Source organism: Trichomycterus rosablanca, chromosome 10, assembly GCF_030014385.1.
Source record: "Trichomycterus rosablanca isolate fTriRos1 chromosome 10, fTriRos1.hap1, whole genome shotgun sequence".
Taxonomy (NCBI): Eukaryota; Metazoa; Chordata; class Actinopteri; order Siluriformes; family Trichomycteridae; genus Trichomycterus; species Trichomycterus rosablanca.
Genome location: NC_085997.1, coordinates 8,781,207 through 8,800,106, shown reverse-complemented (window position 1 = coordinate 8,800,106; position 18,900 = coordinate 8,781,207). Strand labels below are relative to the sequence as shown.

At 41.0% G+C, this 18,900-nt stretch overlaps 4 non-coding genes across 4 annotated transcripts; 2 read left to right on the top strand and 2 right to left on the bottom strand.

Moving 5' to 3' along the window:
• Positions 1-6,302: 6,302 nt before the first annotated feature.
• trnaa-agc (transfer RNA alanine (anticodon AGC)) lies at positions 6,303-6,375 on the top strand. The gene has a single exon. It is a non-coding gene; the product is annotated as a tRNA-Ala (tRNA).
• Positions 6,376-8,512: 2,137 nt separating this feature from the next.
• trnal-cag (transfer RNA leucine (anticodon CAG)) lies at positions 8,513-8,595 on the bottom strand. Its single transcript has one exon. It is a non-coding gene; the product is annotated as a tRNA-Leu (tRNA).
• Positions 8,596-14,529: 5,934 nt separating this feature from the next.
• trnal-cag (transfer RNA leucine (anticodon CAG)) lies at positions 14,530-14,612 on the bottom strand. Its single transcript has one exon. It is a non-coding gene; the product is annotated as a tRNA-Leu (tRNA).
• Positions 14,613-15,416: 804 nt separating this feature from the next.
• On the top strand, positions 15,417-15,489 carry trnar-acg (transfer RNA arginine (anticodon ACG)). The gene has a single exon. It is a non-coding gene; the product is annotated as a tRNA-Arg (tRNA).
• The last annotated feature ends 3,411 nt before the right edge of the window (positions 15,490-18,900 follow it).

Here is an 18,900-nt window from a genome sequence, read left to right as displayed (position 1 = left end):
TATTACCTTAACTTAACTTTTTTAAGTTAATCTGATAGAAAAGTAATTTTTTTTGTTTAGTAAACTTAAACCGTTTAGCACATTTAAATGTGTACTCAAATTAGTACAATGTACTCTGCATTTTATAGTAGAGCAAAAAAACAATTTATGTATGTTGTACTAAAAATTTTTGATTAAATATAAAGTCCGGGCTTACAGTGTAAACCATATATCAATCGAAAGGGAGCCCCATATGAGATCTCCAACTGACCAAATAATGTTTTTTGAAAGGATTCTTTTTGTGTTCTTGGTAGAACTGTTTCTACTTGAAGAACCCTTTAGTATAATTCAAGGTTCTTTGCTAACTCAATTTGATTTTTATGGATTTTTTTTCTCTTGCCACATAAAAATGCACATAACATTTTAATGACTGGAAAACAATTGTGCAATTGATACAGAAAAAAAGGTGAAAGAAAGGAATCTGTTTGTAATCTACCTGCAAAATTCTCCTCCAGAGATGTTTTTCTTTGTGTGTAAACAGCAACAACCTTCACCAAAATTTTTTTATAATCGCCTTCAAGAGAGCCAGCACGGATCTTTACAGCCCAGTCGGTAGAGCATCAGACTTTTAATCTGAGGGTCCAGGGTTCAAGTCCCTGTTCGGGTGAGTTGTTTCTTACTGTGTTGGCTAAGCGGCATTGTCCCGTACTACATGGCTTGTTAAGAAAGTTAAAGAATTTGTACTTTGTGAGATATTTCTAATTGAAATAGCATGTACTTGATCAGCTTGAAACAATCGCATAGTGAATGTGTAACATGTTCTCCACACCAACTAATTGTACCCCCAGCCGTTTCAAACACACTATAGTAAAAAGAGGACCGTTTAAACTATAATTATGTGCAGCCTAATAATGCACTGAGTGCTTGTGCCTGTGCTGACTTGATCATTTAGAAACTACACACCCAGAAGCAGCAGCCACCTCACTGGCCTATAGTATGTCATCTATATTTTATTGTTCAGTGTTTTGTACTCGTCGAGTACTTTATGCCAATTTGTAAAGACAGTAAATAAGTCTCTATAGTTCTACCTAATGTTTAGTCATGTGATTTTCAAGTCCATGCAGACACAAGTACTACAATGAGCAATATAGAAATATAAAAAGTCATTCGTTTGCATGAATAGTTAAAAGCTACTGAATGGATTGTTGGATGGATAAATGCATTTAGATTCCCTCGATTTTACTTTATGGTAAAAACCCTACACAGACAGAAGAACAAAATAAATATTATGAAGACCATGTTTTTAACTACAGTGCGTTACAAGTCTAAATGTTATTCTCACAGGAAAATGTGCTTAAAAGTTTGCAATGCTTCTGCATTGGAGAATGCGAGCATCGATCCAGCTACCGCTCGCATGCTAAGCGAGCGCTCTACCATTGGAACTGATTCCCTTTACGATGAATCCCCTTTAGCCTTTTGTAAATTGTAATGTACTATCAGAGCGTTGATGCTGCATTATAAAGTGAGGGTGCAACGTGTTTAAGCTCACATACTCTTTTCTGTATTATGCCTTGCTTTTAAACCATCACAGACTCCGTTTATCGCAGACTTTAGGACAAACTAAACCCAATCAAAACTGTCTTTGTACCACTGATAGACTGACTTAAGGGTTGATGCTGCATTTTAAAGGTGCTGTCGTGAGTTTCAGCTGTTCATCTTTTACAAAACAGTTTACCAGATGAAAAATCATTAAAAAGTCACGTACCTCTACTTTAACAAAAAGTCGTTTTAGATAAGACTCCGAGACATTTCAAAATTTAAGAATTATAAGTTATTGTGTGTTTGTGTAGCCCAATTAAAATCTGGGGACTACTAATATTTTGTTTATGTTAATTTATAACTAGTAAATAAGTTGTTTTTATTTGTTCTGTAAATAATGTTATGGTTGTTTTATGCTGTTTAAAGTAAAGTGTATGTATAGCCCTCCCTTGATTTATTTTTAAGCCAATCAGCATGAACTGTCACAGGTCGGGAAAAGAGCGGGAGAAAGTGGGTGGAAAAAGAAGAAAAAAGTGGAGAAAATACCGTGATGTGAAACAAGTGTCATGTAAGCTGGTAAAACACCTGTTTAGGATTTATCTCTGTTGATGCGTAAAGACAAACGGACAGTGAGTCTTATATTAACATCTTGCAGTCGATTAGTGACATTGTTTATGCTGTATCAGCCGTGAACTTCGTCTCTTGAGTTTACGCGCATGGACATTGAAGGCAGTACGCTTCCTCAGCAACTGTGACGATTACAGTGGATTAAAAGCATCGGATTAACTCTGATTGTTTCATCCAAGATCAAAAGGAAAAAGACTGGTGGATTTTTTCTGTTTCATCCATGTAAACAAAGAACGTGGACAGCTCCACCACAACCGACCAAATATACTTCGTGATCTGTGCTGATTGGGACTATTAGGTTGGATCAGGCCTGCAATGGTAATTTTGGGTACCCTTTTTTTTAGTTAGTTATTTACAGTGGGGCCAAAAAGTATTTAGTCAGCCACTGATTGTGCAGGTTCTCCTACTTAGAAAGATGAGAGAGGTCTGTAATTTTCATCATAGGTACACTTCAACTATGAGAGACAAAATGAGAAAAAAAAATCCAGGACATCACATTGTAGGATTTTTAAAGAATTTATTTGTAAATTATGGTGGAAAATAAGTATTTGGTCAATAACAAAAGTTCAACTCAATACTTTGTAACATAACCTTTGTTGGCAATGACAGGTTAAACGTTTCCTGTAAGTCTTCACCAGGTTTGCACACACTGTAGCTGGTATTTTGGCCCATTCCTCCATGCAGATCTCCTCTAGAGCAGTGATGTTTTGGGGCTGTCGCTGGGCAACACGGACTCCACAAATTTTCTATGGGGTTGAGGTCTGGAGACTGGCTAGGCCACTCCAGGACCTTGAAATGCTTTTTACGGAGCCACTCCTTCATTGCCCGAGCGGTGTGTTTGGGATCATTGTCATGCTGGAAGACCCAGCCACGTTCCATCTTCAATGCTCTCACTGATGGAAGGAGGTTTTGGCTTAAAATCTCACGATACATGGCCCCGTTTATTCTTCCCTTAACACGGATCAGTCGTCCTGTCCCCTTTGCAGAAAAACAGCCCCAAAGCATGATGTTTCCACCCCCATGCTTCACAGTAGGTATGGTGTTCTTGGGTTTTTCTTCTTCCTCCAAACACGATGAGTTGAGTTTTTACCAAAAAGTTCCATTTCGGTTTCATCTGACCACATGATATTCTCCCAATCCTCTTCTGGATCATCCATATGCTCTCTGGCAAACTTCAGACCGGCCTGGACATGTACTGGCTTAAGCAGGGGGACACGCCTGACACTGCAGGATTTGAGTCCCTCTTGGCGTAGTGTGTTACTGATGGTAGCCTTTTTACTTTGGTCCCAGCTCTCTGCAGGTCATTCATCAGGTCCCTCCGTGTAGTTCTGGGATTTTTGCTCACCGTTCTCATGATAATTTTGACCCCACGGGATGAGATCTTGACCCCAAGGGAGATTATCAATGGTCTTGTATGTTTTCCATTTTCTTACAATTGTTCCCACAGTTGATTTATTCACACCAACCTGCTTGCCTATTGTAGATTTACTCTTCCCAGCCTGGTGCAGGTCTACAATTTTCTTCCTGGTGTCCTTCGACAGCTCTTTGGTCTTGGCCATGGTTGAGTTTGGAGTCTGACTGTTTGAGGCTGTGGACAGGTGTCTTTTATACAGATAACAAGGTCAAACAGGTGCCATTAATACAGGTAACGAGTGGAGGACAGAAGAGCTTCTTAAAGAATAAGTTACAGGTCTGTAAGAGCCAGAAATCTTGCTTGTTTGTTATTGACCAAATACTTATTTTCCACCATAATTTACGAATAAATTCTTTAAAAATCCTACAATGTGATTTCCTGGATTTTTTTTTCTCATTTTGTCTCTCATAGTTGAAGTGTACCTATGATGAAAATTACAGACCTCTCTCATCTTTCTAAGTAGGAGAACTTGCACAATCAGTGGCTGACTAAATACTTTTTGGCCCCACTGTACCTAACTTAGGAGAGATTGATAATATTTTGAATATTACTGATGGTAATTTGAGTGAATCTGTATTATGACATTTTTGTAAAATATATTGGGGTTTGAAATGCATATTAATGATTGTGTAAATGAGTAAATAGTTAATTTGTTTAAGTATTATTAATGTGTACAAGTTTGGTATGTGAGTCAGGGATAATGTTAATACAGCTACTGTAAATGGTGTTAGTCGCAGGTTTTTTTGTGCAAGGTTAGTACCACATATATTTAGGGTAATTGAAGTATTTTTTTCGGTTTAAATAAGAGTATAGTTTAAATATAAAATAATCGTCAGTACTGATAAGTAGTGGCCCTTTTAAATCCTTACATTACCACAAAGAAAGAGATTTCTTAAACAAATAAAAGAAGTCGGGGAGCGCTTTCCAAATACAGCCAAGGGTGCTAGGGGGCGCTACATTTGTCAATTTAAACATGTCAAAAAAGGTCTTTAAAGCAAACGATTTGAGTAAAAATAGAGCATAACTGTCACTGTAAAACTTACAGACTGACCTAATGTTTGATGCAGCGTTTCAGTGAGCAACGACTTTTATATTATGTGTTGCCTTTAAGTGATCATAATGTTTCAGCATTGGAGAATGTGGGCATCGATCCCACTACCTCTCGCATGCTAAGCGAGCGCTCTACCATTGGAGCTAATTTCCCTTACACAGAACCTTCCTTTATGATTTGTAAATTGTAATGTACTAACAGAGTGTTGATGCTGCATTATAAAACGAGGGTGCAACGTGTTTAAGCTCACGTACTCTTTTCTATATTACGCGTTGTTTTTAAACCATCACAGACTCAGTTTATTTAAAAAGTTGATCTTAGCCTTTAGGACGAACAATGTGAGGTCTTTTTTGAAGTGCATTTTTTATTTGATTTTGTTGGACCTGTAGGAGATTGTCCTGTTCTTGTTGCAGCTCTGCTGGAGGGTTATTTTCTTGGTGTTTGTGGTGGTGGTGGTGGTGATGGTGGGGCCTTTGTTCCCATTTTGGTTTATTTAGTATATGATGTACTTTACATCCATTTCAATAATGTGAACATTTCCATTTTTGTCGTAAAATACTGCTGTAACAATGTAAATGGACGCTGAATAAACATACTTAAATGGATATTTAAGTATTTAAGTACATATTTAAATGGATGTAAAGTACATCAAATAAACCAAAATGGGAACAAAGACCCCACCACCACCACCACCACAAACACCAAAAAAATAACCCTCCAGCAGAGCTGCAACAATAAACAGAGCAAGATCAGGATGAATACATGATTCAGTTTCTCACATTTTCAGTTATCAAAAGCCTGGGTCCTGGCATCCATGTGGATGTTACTTTGACACGTACCACCTACCTCAGCATTGTTGCAGACCATGTTCACCCTTTGATGAAAACTGTATTCCCTGATGGCTGTGTCCTCTAAAGAAGTAGATTTGTTTAAATCATGAGCTGTCAGAAGTGGGATTCGAACCCATAAACTGCTTAATCTTTTCACATTATTATGTATTGTAAATGTACTGACTGTAACCCATCTGCTGCACTGTACACTTTGTCACTAGGCTGTAAACCAAAAATCAATAGAAAGGGAGCCCCATATGAGATCTCCAACTGACCAAATAATGTTTTTGGGTGGACCATTCTTAGCACTGTAACAGCACTAGCATGTTAGGGTGTGTTTTCTCTACTATGAGTGTATTAGGTACAGCCTTCTTGTTGGGTTTTTAACTGACTGGATTATTTATTAAGAATAATAATTATTCTCTAAGAACTCAAACCCTGTTTGTGCTCGTTGTAGGCTATTCAATTGTCCACTAGATGGCATAATATGAATACAGTTAGAAAGTAAAACGATGTCTGTTTCGAGCAAAGTTTCATCGCATGCTGACCTGTGTGGAATACAACTGATGTATGTAGCACTAAGAAATGTTTCTTAAGGGTTCTTTTAGGTGTTCTTGGTAGAACTGTTTCTACTTGAAGAACCATTTAGTATAATTTAAGGTTCTTTGCTAACTCAATTTGATTTTTATGGATTTTTTTATTTTGCCACATATAAATGCACATAACATTTTAATGAAAAGCAACGCATAATATAGAAAAGAGTACGTGAGCTTAAACATGTTGCACCCTCACTTTATAATGCAGCATCAACACTCTGTTAGTACATTACAATTTACAAAGGGCAAAGGAAAGTTTTGTGTAAGGGGAATTAGCTCAAATGGTAGAGCGCTCGCTTAGCATGCGAGAGGTAGTGGGATCGATGCCCACATTCTCCAGTATAGAAACATTATGATCATTTTGCAATCTGAAAAGATGAAATTTCGGTCAAATTCGTTGCAGCATTAACCATAAGGCTAGTCTGTCCGTATTACAATGTCAGTAACGCCCTATTTACGCTCAAACAGTTTTGTTTACATACCTTTTTTGTTTTGTTTTGACAGAAACGCATGAACTTATAATTTTTTATAATGTTTTATTATTTGACACTGTTACAATTGATACATTATAAAGTATTGTACATATTTAAGTTCGGTGGCATAATTGGCTTGCTTTTAAAAACGACTACAGTGCGCCATCTACAGGCCATTCTTGGTACGTCTTGTTAAAACGTAGCCAATGGAAAACTGGTGCCCACACTTCTGTGGCTTGGGATCTACTATTTCAGTCAACAGGTCATCGGGATCTACTTTTTAAAAAGGTTGGTCTCATCATTTTTCAAGAATGCTTTAAAGCTTTTTTAAATGCGCTTCATTTGCCTGTATTGATATTCAGCATTACAGGGCAAGCGTGGGTCCAGTGTCACGAACACTGGGCTCAAGACAAAAATACACCCTGGACAGGGCGCGTCAAACCATCGCAAAGCATCACACACTAATTTATCCACTCACTCACACATACAGGTGCAATTTAGAGCAGCAGTTACACCTACTGGCACATTTTCAGACCCGGAGGAAAGCCACGCATACATGGTGAGTATACACCGATCAGCCATAACATTAAAACCACCTCCTTGTTTCTACACTCACTGTCCATTTTATCAGCTCCACCATATAGAAGCACTTTGTAGTTCTACAATTACTGACTGTAATCCATCTGTTTCTCTACATGCTTTTTTATCCCCCTTTTATGCTGTTCTTCAATGGTCAGGACTCTCCTGTGTTGTGCTGGTATGAGTGGATAAGACATAGCAGCGCTGCAGGTTTTTAAACACCTCACTGTCACTGCTGGACTGAGAATAGTCCACCAACCAAAAACATTCAGCCAACAGCGCCCTGTGGGAAGTGTCCTATGACCACTGATGAAGGTCTAAAAGATGACCAACTCAAACAGCAGCAATAGATGAACGATCGTTTCTGACTGTCTCTACAAGGTGGACCAACTAGGTAAGAGTGTCTAATAGAGTGGACAGTGAGTGGACACGGTATTTAAAAACTCCAGCAGCGCTGCTGTGTCTGATCCACTCATACCAGCACAACACACACTAACACACCAACACCATGTCAGTGTCACTGCAGTGCTGAGAATGATCCACCACCTAGATAACACCTGCTCTGTGGTGGTCATGTCAATAATTGTAGAACTACAAAGTGCTTCTATATGGTGAGTGGAGCTGATAAAATGGACAGTGAGTGTAGAAACAAGGAGGTGGTTTTAATGTTATGGTTGATTAGTGTAAACTCTCACACTGTTGTATGTGCTTGCATGACTGCAGGACGCGTTTGTCAGCGCATTACCGTAATATCCATAAAATGTGTCCTTGCGATTTCAGTGCAGAAAAGTTTGTGTAGAGACTGCAGCAGCGGATACTGTGTTTGTTTTGATTTTGAGGTCATACTTTATTAACAAGGTAAGTTTATTTTTTAAAGAAAAGTTTGTGTATATTAGCTTCTGGATATTTTCGGATGCTACGGACAAAACTGTGTTGTACTGCTATGATGATACGATTATGTTCCAAACCCTTTTAGACTCTTCCACCACCGTTAGCGCTTCTCTCAGTTAGTTCAGCTCATTAAATATATTATCCACAGTATCGCTTACTTTTACAAACCCAGTTTCAAGGTTTAGACAGAAGGGAAAATGTCAATGTAAATAGACAGCAGTTTGTAAAAGATGTTATTTATATTCTAGCATACAAACATACATCGCTCCAAAATATGAATGAACGCTTCAACCAGGGTTGCCAGATTGCGCATTTAAAAGCCCGCCAAAATGCATGGAAAACCGCCCAACATACTCACGAAAAACAGCCGATAATCAGCGCTTAAACAATATTAAACCAGTTAAACATGACCTACTACTGCTGATATCTCACAAATCAGTGATTTATTATAAATTACATTATTAATGGCATATCTTTTCACATTATTATGTATGGTAGAGGGTTAAATATGTAAATTTGTTTAAAGCATGAGCTGTCAGAAGTGGGATTCGAACCCACGCCTTCAGGGAAGACTGCGACCTGAACGCAGCGCCTTAGACCACTCGGCCATCCTGACTAGCTGGGGTACCATTGATACCACCCTCGCCCCACATGGTCTAAGATTTGCACAAACTGCTTAATCTTTTCACATTATTATGTATGGTAGAGGGTTAAAGACGTAAATTTGTGTAAAGCATGAGCTGTCACAGTGCCTTAGACTGCTAAAACCATTCTGTCTAGCTTGGACACTGTTGACGCCACTCCTGCCCCACACAGACTAATATTTGTAGTCTGCTTAATCTTTTCACAAATTATTATGTTTGGTAAATTTACTGACTGTAACCCATTTGCTGCACTGTACACTTTGTCACTAGGCTGTAAACCATATATCAATAGAAAGGGAGCCCCATATGAGCACTCCAACTGACCAAATAATGTTTTTGGCACTGTAACGGCACTAGCATGTTAGGGTGTGTTTTCTCTGGTATGAGTGTATTAGGTACAGCCTTCTTGTTGGGTTTTTAACTGACTGGATTATTTATTAAGATTATTTATTATTTATTAAGAACTCAAACCCTGTTTGTGCTCATTGTAGGCTATTAAATCGTCCACTAGATAGCATAATATAAACACAGTTAGAAAGTAAAATGATGTCCATTACTAATGAATAAATAAATGTCTGTTATTAATAAAGCTACTTTGAATCTTGAATCTACTATCAAAGTTTCATCGCATGCTGACCTCTGTGGAATACAACTGATGTATGTAGTACTAAGAAGTGTTTCTTAAGGGTTTTTTGGTGACTTTTATTTTTAACCAGGCAGTGTATGTTAAAGTTTGTAATTCAAGTCACATCCTTGTGGACACATCCTTGTGAGGATTGAAGTGTCTTGCAGAGCCTGGATAGCTCAGTCGGTAGTGCATCAGACTTTTAATCTGAGGGTCCAGTGTTCAAGTCCCTGTTCGGGAGAGTTGTTTCTTACTGCATTAGGTAAGCGGTAATGTCCTGTACTACATGGTTTGTTTAGAATGATGAAGAATTTGTACTTTGTGAGTTTTTTGTAAGTGAACTAGCATGTACTTGATAAGCTTGAAATAATAGCACACTGTATGTGTTAACATGTTCTCCACACCAACTAGTTGTACGCCCAGCTGTTTCAAACAGACTGTAGTAAATAAAGGACCGTTTAAATCTATAATTACATTTACATTTTACATTTTCTGCATTTAGCAGACGCTCTCATCCAGAGCGACTTACAGAAGTGCTTCCATAGTAAACATTTCATTTCTCAAGTTTTAGTAAACAACAGTCGAAGAACACAAATCTGCTGAAACCTGTTAGAACCAGTGGGTTTTTTTTTTTTTGGAAATGGAAAAAAAATGTTAGTAAATAAGTACAAGTCAGCTTAAGTGCTTAGTAAAAAGGTGGGTTTTTAATCGTTTTTTAAAGACAGCAAGAGACTCAGATGTTCGGACGGACAGAGGAAGTTCATTCCACCACTTGGGTGCTAGAACAGAGAAGAGCCTTGATGCTTGTCTTCCTTTAGTCCTGGGTGGAGGATCAAGTCGGGCGAGACTAGTGATTCGGAGGTTGCGTGGTACAGAGCGGGGGTTTGATTAGACTGCGAAGGTAGCTTGGGGCTGGTCCATTTTTGGCTTTGTAGGCGAGCATCAGTGTTTTAAGCTGAATGCGTTCAGCTACAGGAAGCCAGTGAAGAGAACGCAGCAGTGGGGTGATGTGGCAGTGTTTGGGCTGGTTAAAAACCAGACGGGCAGCTGCATTTTGAATGAGCTGCATAGGAGTGGTAGGAGAAGCCATGGGAGGCTATGACCTTACCCAGAGAGCGGGTGTAGATAGAGAAAAGAAGTGGGCCAAGTACAGAGCCCTGAGGAACACCGGTTGAGAGAGTGCATGGGGGAGATATGGATCCCCTCCATGACACTTGGTAGGAGTGCCCTTCGAGGTAGGAGGCCATCCATTGCCATGCTGAACCTGTTACTCCAAGGCTGGAGAGAGTGCACAGGAGAATGCTGTGATTCACTGTGTCGAAGGCTGCAGAGAGGTCAAGAAGAATGAGGACCGATGACAGTTTGGCTGCTTTGGCTGCATGAAGCTTCTCAGTAACAGCTACAAGTGCTGTTTCCGTAGAATGCGCTGCCTTGAAGCCAGACTGGTACGGATCGTGGAGGTCATTCTGAGTAAGAAAGGAAGATAGTTGGTTATAGACAGCACGTTCAAGAATTTTGGATAGAAAAGAGAGGAGTGAGACAGGTCTGTAGTTGTTAATGTCTGTAGTGTCTAGTGTAGGTTTCTTAAGAAGGGGAATAACCTGAGCCTTCTTAAACGCAGCAGGGACAACACCTGATGTCAGGGAGTTGTTGATGATGAGTGTGATGAAGGGGATTAGGTCCTGTGAGATGTCTTTAAGGATGGTGGATGGTATAGGGTCGAGTGTGCATGTAGTGGGATTGCTGGATGAGAGGAGCTGTGCAACCTCATCCATGGTGAGTGGGGTGAAGCTGGTGAGTGTGTTGGTGGGTTGAGGGTCAGTTGAAAGTGGGTCAGTCGGAGAGAAGGATTGATTGATTTTGTCAATCTTGTCCTGAAAGAATGTTGCAAAGTCAGTAGCAGTAAGAGAGGCAGATGGGGGAGGAGGAAGAGGGTTCAGAAGAGAGGAAAAGATAGCATGAAGCTTACGTGGGTCAGCAGCAGATTGTTCAAGCTTGGCTTTGTAAAAAGATGTTTTTGATGCAGTCACATCGGATGAGAACCTGGACAGCAGATCGTGGTAGGAGTGGAGATCAACACCAAGCTTAGATTTTCTCCACTTTCTCTCAGCTGCCCTTAATTCTCTTCTGTTGCTGCGCAATGCATCTGAAAGCCAAGGAGCAGGGTGAGAAGGTTTTCCTCGTTTAAGGGTAAGAGGACAGCTGATCGAGGACAATATTAAACCAGTTAAACATGGCCTACTACTGCTGATATCTTACAAATCAGTGATTATAAATCACATTACATTCACATTATTATGTATGGTAGAGGATTAAAGATGTAAATTTGTACAAAGCATGAGATGTCAGAAGTGGGATTCGAACCCACGCCTCCAGGGAAGACTAAACGCAGCGCCTTAGACCGCTCGGCCATATTGACTAGCTAGAGTACCACAGATACCATCCTCGCCTCACAAGGAATAATATTTGTACAAATTCCTGAATCTTTTCACATTATTATGTATGGTAAATTTACTGACTGTAACCCATTTGCTGCACTGTACACTTTGTCACTACGCTGTAAACCATATATCAATAGAAAGGGAGCCCCATATGAGCACTCCAACTGACCAAATAATGTTTTTCGGGTGGACCATTGTTAGCACTGTAACGGCACTAGCGTGTTAAGGTGTGTTTTCTCTGGTATGAGTGTATTAGGTCCAGTTTTCTTGTTGGGTTTTTAACTGACTGGATTATTTATTAAGATTATTTATTATTTTTTAAGAACTCAAACCCTGTTGTGCACCACCCTTAGGCCAGACTTGGTACTCTGGTCCCCTTCATTGAAGTCTGTATACATCACAGAGCTCACAGTTCCATGGGAGAATTCAACAGAAGAGGCCTATGAGCGCAAGAAACTGCGCTACACAGAACTGGCAGCAGATGCTCAGCAATGAGGATGGAACGCGAAAGTCTATCCAGTTGAAGTGGGATGCAGAGGTTTTGTGGCTTCTTCCACCATCAGGCTGCTGAAAGAACTTGGCATCCATGGACAGGCTCTACGACAAACAATTAGATCAGTCTCTGAAGCGGCCGAAAGAAGCAGCCAGTGGATATGGATCAAGCGGAAGGACCATTGCTGGGCTCAAAGAGCATCGACAGCACCCGCTCACTAATTCCCCCCACACCCCATCCCATTAGAGAACCCAGGTCACAACCCTCCAGGAGGAGGATGAACAAGGTATACGATTAGTGCTAGGCTTGACTCGGGGAAGAGGACACCCCCTGCCTTGCATAGTCCTGTGGGCTGCGCCACTTAAATAACCAGGCAATTCTCATGATTGGGTATGGGACACAAGCTCAGGTTTGATCATCCTGTAGCTGTATCGAACCCACGCCTCCAGGGGAGACTGCGACCTGAACGCAGCGCCTTAGACCGCTCGGCCATCCTGACTAGCTGAGTCATCCTCAACACCACCCCCACCCCACACGGACTAATATTTTTATATACTCAGAATGTGGCTCCGCCCATCCCGCCACTCACCAACCCAACTACTAGAGGACCAACACTGGTTCTAAACCACCACCAGGTGAGAACCACCCTGAGGAAAGTCAATGCAAGCAAAGCAGCAGATCCAGATGGAGTTCCCGGCCGGGTGCTGAAAGCATGTGCCGACCAGCTTACAGTGGTGTTTACCAGCATATTCAACCTCTCACTCCAACAAGCTGCTGTCCCAACGTGTCTCAAATCCTCCACCATCGTTCCAGTACCCAAGAAATCAGCTTCATCATGCCTGAATGACTATCGTCCAGTGGCTCTAACACAACACCCATAGTCATGAAATGCTTCAAGAAGCTGGTGCTTTCACACATCAGAACAGTCATCCCATGTGGCCTGGACATGTATCAGTTTGCCTACCGACCAAATCGCTCAACAGAGGACGCCATAACAACAGCACTCAACACCGCGCTGACACATTTGGAGGAACTTGACAGCGATGTGAGGATTTTATTTGTGAACTTCAGCTCCGCATTTAACACGATCATCCCCAATAAACTGGTCAGCAAATTGGTGAACCTGGGCCTGAATTCCTCAATGTGCACATGGATTATGGATTTTCTCACTGGACGTCCACAAAAGGTCAAAATTGGCAACCACACCTCCACCACCCTCATCCTAAACACAGGAACGCCGCAGGGTTGTGTGATAAGCCCTATGCTTTTCACACTTTTTACACAGGACTGTACCACCATTCACAATTCCAACAGAATAATTACAATTTCAGATGACACAACTATAGTTGGACTGATCTCCAACAATCAGGAAATGGCTTACAGGCAGGAGGTAGCTCACTTGTCTGATTGGTGTACATTAAACAACCTGGCTCTTAACACCTCTAAGACAAAGGAGATCGTCATTGACTTTTGAAGAACAAAGGAGATAAACCACCTCCCCCTGCACATCCATGGAAACAAGGTGGAGATGGTGAAAAGCCTGAAATTCCTCAGAGTCTACGTGTCTGACAAGCTGACGTGGACCGTTAACACCTCACACCTGATTAAGAAGGCTCAACAAAGACTCTTCTTTCTCAGGAAGCTGAAAAAGGCCAAACTATGGCAGAACCTACTAGTAAACTTTTACAAGAGCACAATAGAAAGTATTCTGACCAGCAATTTCACAGAGTGGTATTCAAGCTGCACTGCCGCCGAGTGTAAGGATCTGCATCGCGTAGTGAAAACAGCTCAATGGATTTTTATTGTTCTTTCTTTTTTTTGTGATTACTACTACTGTCTTTCTTCTACTGCTGCTACTCTATTGGAGAGATGCCACTCGAAATTGCATTGTACTTGTGTATAGTGACAATAAAGATTCTATTCTATTCTTCTATTCTATGCTGCATTATAAAACGAGGGTGCAACGTCTTTGAGCTCACGTACTCTTTTCTATATTATGCGTTGTTTTTGAACCATCACAGACTCAGTTTATTTAAAACGTTGATCTTAGCCTTTAGGACGAACAATGTGAAGTGAACAAAGACCCCACCACCACCACCACAAACACCAACAAAATAACCCTCCAGCAGAGCTGCAACAATAAACAGAGCAAGATCAGGATGAATACATGATTCAGTTTCTCACATTTTCAGTGATCAAAAGCCTGGGTCCTGGCATCCATGTGGATGTTACTTTGACACGTACCATCTACCTCAGCACTGTTGCAGACCATGTTCACCCTTTGATGAAAACTGTATTCCCTGATGACTGTGTCCTCTAAAGAAGTAGATTTGTTTAAATCATGAGCTGTCAGAAGTGGGATTCGAACCCACGCCTCCAGGGGAGACTGCGACCTGAACACAGTGCCTTAGACCACTCGGCCATCCTGACCTGAATGCACATTATGAAAGACAATTTTCCTCAACACCCCCACATCGCCACAGATTTGTACGAACTGCTGAATCTTTTTACATTATTATGTATTTTAGAGGGTTAAAGACATAAGTTTGTATAAAGCACTAGCAGTCAGAAGTTCAAACCCACGCCTCAATGAGAGACTGTGACCTGAACGCAGCTCGTTAGACCGCATCCTGACTAGCTTGGGTACCATCGACACCACCCTCGCCCCACACGGACTAATATTTGTACGAGCTTTTCACATTATTATGTACAGTAAATGTACTGACTGTAACCCATTTGCTGCACTGTACACTTTGTCACTAGGCTGTAAACCATATATCAATAGAAAGGGAGCCCCATATGAGCACTCCAACTGACCAAATAATGTTTTTTGGATGGACCATTGTTAGCACTGTAACGGCACTTGCATGTTAGGGTGTGTTTTCTCTGGTATGAGTGTATTAGGTACAGCCTTCTTGTTGGGTTTTTAACTGACTGGATTATTTATTAAGATTATTTATTATTTTTTAAGAACTCAAACCCTGTTGTGCTCGTTGTTTGCCTATTAGTTCCTCGTTGCCTTGTTGCTGTAGCTCAAGCAGCTTGTTCTGTTGAAACTGTGACTGTAGTCTATCAGGGAGCAGTGGCTGAGCATTGGGAAGCCATGCTTCGCACAACTCTGCGTTGTGGCTGTAGCAACCCCGGTTCGAATCCAAGTCACGGCCCTGTCTTTTTGTATGCCGTGCTTCAAAGGTTTCTATTCTCTCCTCGGGCAAGAGAACCATAGTCAAACAGGGGCCAGTGGCGCAATGGATAATGCGTCTGACTACGGATCAGAAGATTCTAGGTTCGACTCCTGGCTGGCTCGGTTTCCTTATGCCTTTTTTTGTCTCTCTAACTCCTTGTGTATGGAGCACCAACAATGCATCCAACAATGGAGGTCTTGTCAAAGTGAAAAAGACTTGTCAGAGCGGAAAGAAGTGGCTGATGCTGTTGGAACTATGACTGCAATCTATCAGGGAGCAACCGACATGAACCACCAGTGGCAGACTGCTGGGAAGCCGTGATCGTATAGTGGTTAGTACTCTGCGTTGTGGCTGCAGCAATCCAGGTTCGAATCCGGGTCACGGCACTGTCTTTTCATATGCCGTGCTACGAAGGTTTCTATTCTCACCTTGTTCTAACTCCTTGTGTATGGTTCTCTGTACCCCAGATCCAACAATGCAGGTCTTGTCAAGGTGACAAAGACTTGGTAGAGCGGAAAGAAGTGGCTGATGCTGGCACCAGCCGATACTGAGCTTTGCAGTTTCCCATATGGTCTAGTGGTCAGGTTTCCTGGTTTTCACCCAGGTGGCCCGGGTTTGACTCCCAGTATGGGAATTGCCTTCTATGATTGGACTTGAGCAAAACTTTGCCCATTACTTCCTCTGCGCCTTGTTGCTGTAGCTCAAGCAGCTTTTTCTGTTGGAACTATGACTGCAGTCTATCAGGGGGCAGCCGACATGAGCCACCAGTGGCAGACTGCTGGGAAGCCGTGGTCGTATAGTGGTTAGTACTCTGCGTTGTGGCCGCAGCAACCCAGGTTCGAATCTGTGTCACGGCCCTGTCTTTTCGTATGCCATGCTTCGAAGGTTTCTATTCTCTCTCTTTTTTTGTCTCTCTAACTCCTTGTGTATGGCTCTCTGTACCCCAGATCCAACAATGCAGGTCTTGTCAAGGTGACAAAGACTTGGCAGAGCAGAATGAAGTGGCTGATTCTGGCGTCAGCCGGTGCTGAGCCTTGCAGTTTCCCATATGGTCTAGCGGTCAGGATTCCTGATTTTTACCCAGGTTTTCGACTTCCAGTATGGGAATTGGCCTTTATGATTGGACTCGAGCAAAACTCTGTGTATTAGTTCCTCGGCGCCTTGTTGCTGTAGCTCAAGCAGCTTACAGTTCAAATCTTAGGCCATGTGGGGGTGTTGAGGAAAATTGGCATTGGTAACGTGCAAGCAAGTCAGGATGGCCAAGCAGTCGTTCAGCTCGCAGTCTCCCCTGGAGCCGTAGGTTTGAATTCCCCTTCTGACAGCTCATGCTTTATACCTTCAAAATGGGAACAAAGATGCAAATGCACATAAGGTATTACAGTTACATATAATCACAAACACCCCACCACCACCATTAAAAAGAAAACCCTCCAGCAGCACTGCAACAAGAACAGAAGAATCTCCTACAAGTCCAACCAAATCAAAGAGAATGCACTTCATAAAAGATCTCATCCCCGAATATGGCTGCATGTTGGCACTGTCGGCTGACTGAGACTTTTTGAACTGCACTATTTTGGCCCTTACATAAAGCAGCATCAACCCTTAAGTCCGCCTGTCAGTGGTACAAAGACAGTTATGCAGCATTAACGCTCTGCTCTGTCAGTACATTACAATTTGCAAAGGGTAAAAGAGGTTCATAGTAGGGGGAATTAGCTCAAATGGTAGAGCGCTCGCTTAACATGTGAGAAGTAGCGGTATTGATGCCCGCATTCTCCAGTGCAGAAACATTATGATCATTTAAGGCATCATGTAATATGAAACTTTTTGCGTCAATGCTCACTGAAACGCAGCATCAAAATTTACAATGTTACAATGACATTTACGCTCAATTTTCACTCAAATCATTTTTACATTTTTTTAAAGATTTTTTAAAAATCATTTTTGATTTTTAAATTGCCAAACGCAATAACTTGTAATTTTTCAATTTTGAAATGTTTTTGGTTAAAGCAGCGGTACGTGACATTTTGTTGGTTTTTCATCTGGTGAACTGTTTTGTAAAAGATGAACAGCTGAAACTCACGACATCCCCTTTAAATGCAGCATCAACCCTTAAGTCAGTCTGTCAGTGGTACAAAGACAGTTATTATTTTTTTCAGTTCGTCCTAAAAGCTGGGATGAACATTTTAAATAAACTGAGTCTGTGATGGTATAAAAGCACCACATAATATAGAAAGGAGTACGTGAGATTAAACACGTTGCACTCCTACTTAATGCAGCATCAATGCTCTGTTAATCCATTAAAAGGGTAAAGGATAGATTTTGTAATAGAAAACTAAGACTAACTAGGACTAAGATTTGTACGAACCGTAATATCTTTTCACATTATTATGTATGGTAGTGGGTTAATGACATAAATTTGTATCAAGTATGTGCTGTCAGAAGTGGGATTCGAACCACTCAGCCATCCTGACTAGCCAGGAAATGATTAATACCACTCTCACCCCACACGGATTGAGATTTGTACTAACTCCTTAATCTGTAACCCATTTGCTGCACTGTACACTTTGTCACTAGGCTGTAAATCATATATCAATAGAAAGGGAGCCCCATATGAGCACTCCAACTGACCAAATAATGTTTTTGGGTGGACCATTGTTAGCACTGTAACGGCACTAGCGTGTTAGGGTGTGTTTTCTCTGGTATGAGTGTATTAGGTACAGCCTTCTTGTTGGCTTTTTAACTGACTGGATTATTTGTTACGAACTCAAACCCGGTTTGTGCTTGTTGTAGGCTATTCAATCGTCCACAAGATTGAATAATATAAATACAGTTAATATTGTATTATATAATAGAATGACTATAAAGCTGAGTCTGAGCTTAAACACTTGCACCCTGACTTTATAATGCAGCATCAATGCTCTGTTAGTACATTAGTAAAGGTGGGGTTTTCATAAGGGGAATTAACTCAAATTGTAGAGCACTCGCTTAGCATGCAAGAGGTAGTGGGATCGATGCCCACATTCTCCAGTGCAGAAACATTATGATCATTTGGCAGCAACTCGGAATCTGAAATGATAAAATTAAGGCGAAATTCGTTGCAGCATTAATCTTTAGGCCAGTCTGTCAGTGTTACAATGTCATTAACGCCCTGTTTACTCTTAAACAGTTTTATTTACATACCTTTTTTGTTTTGTTTTGACAGAAACGCATGAACTTATAATGCTACAGTATTAAAATGCATCAGAGTTTTATTTCTTAGTTTCTGCTATTGATATAACTGAAATGATATTATTGTTATCTTTTTTATTTACTTTTTGAATTTTTTTTTTAAAAAAGACTCACGGTGATCATTACCAGGATAAAACAGGCAGTGAATGAATGAATGTATTCCATAATAAGAAACAATAAGAACATCCATCTTACCACCAGGTGGTGGAAGTGTGATTGTGTGGGGATGCTTTGACATTTGGGTGACTTCATGGGAGTCTTAATCGATTGAACCAGGAATAATGAACCACTGCCCTGATTCTCAG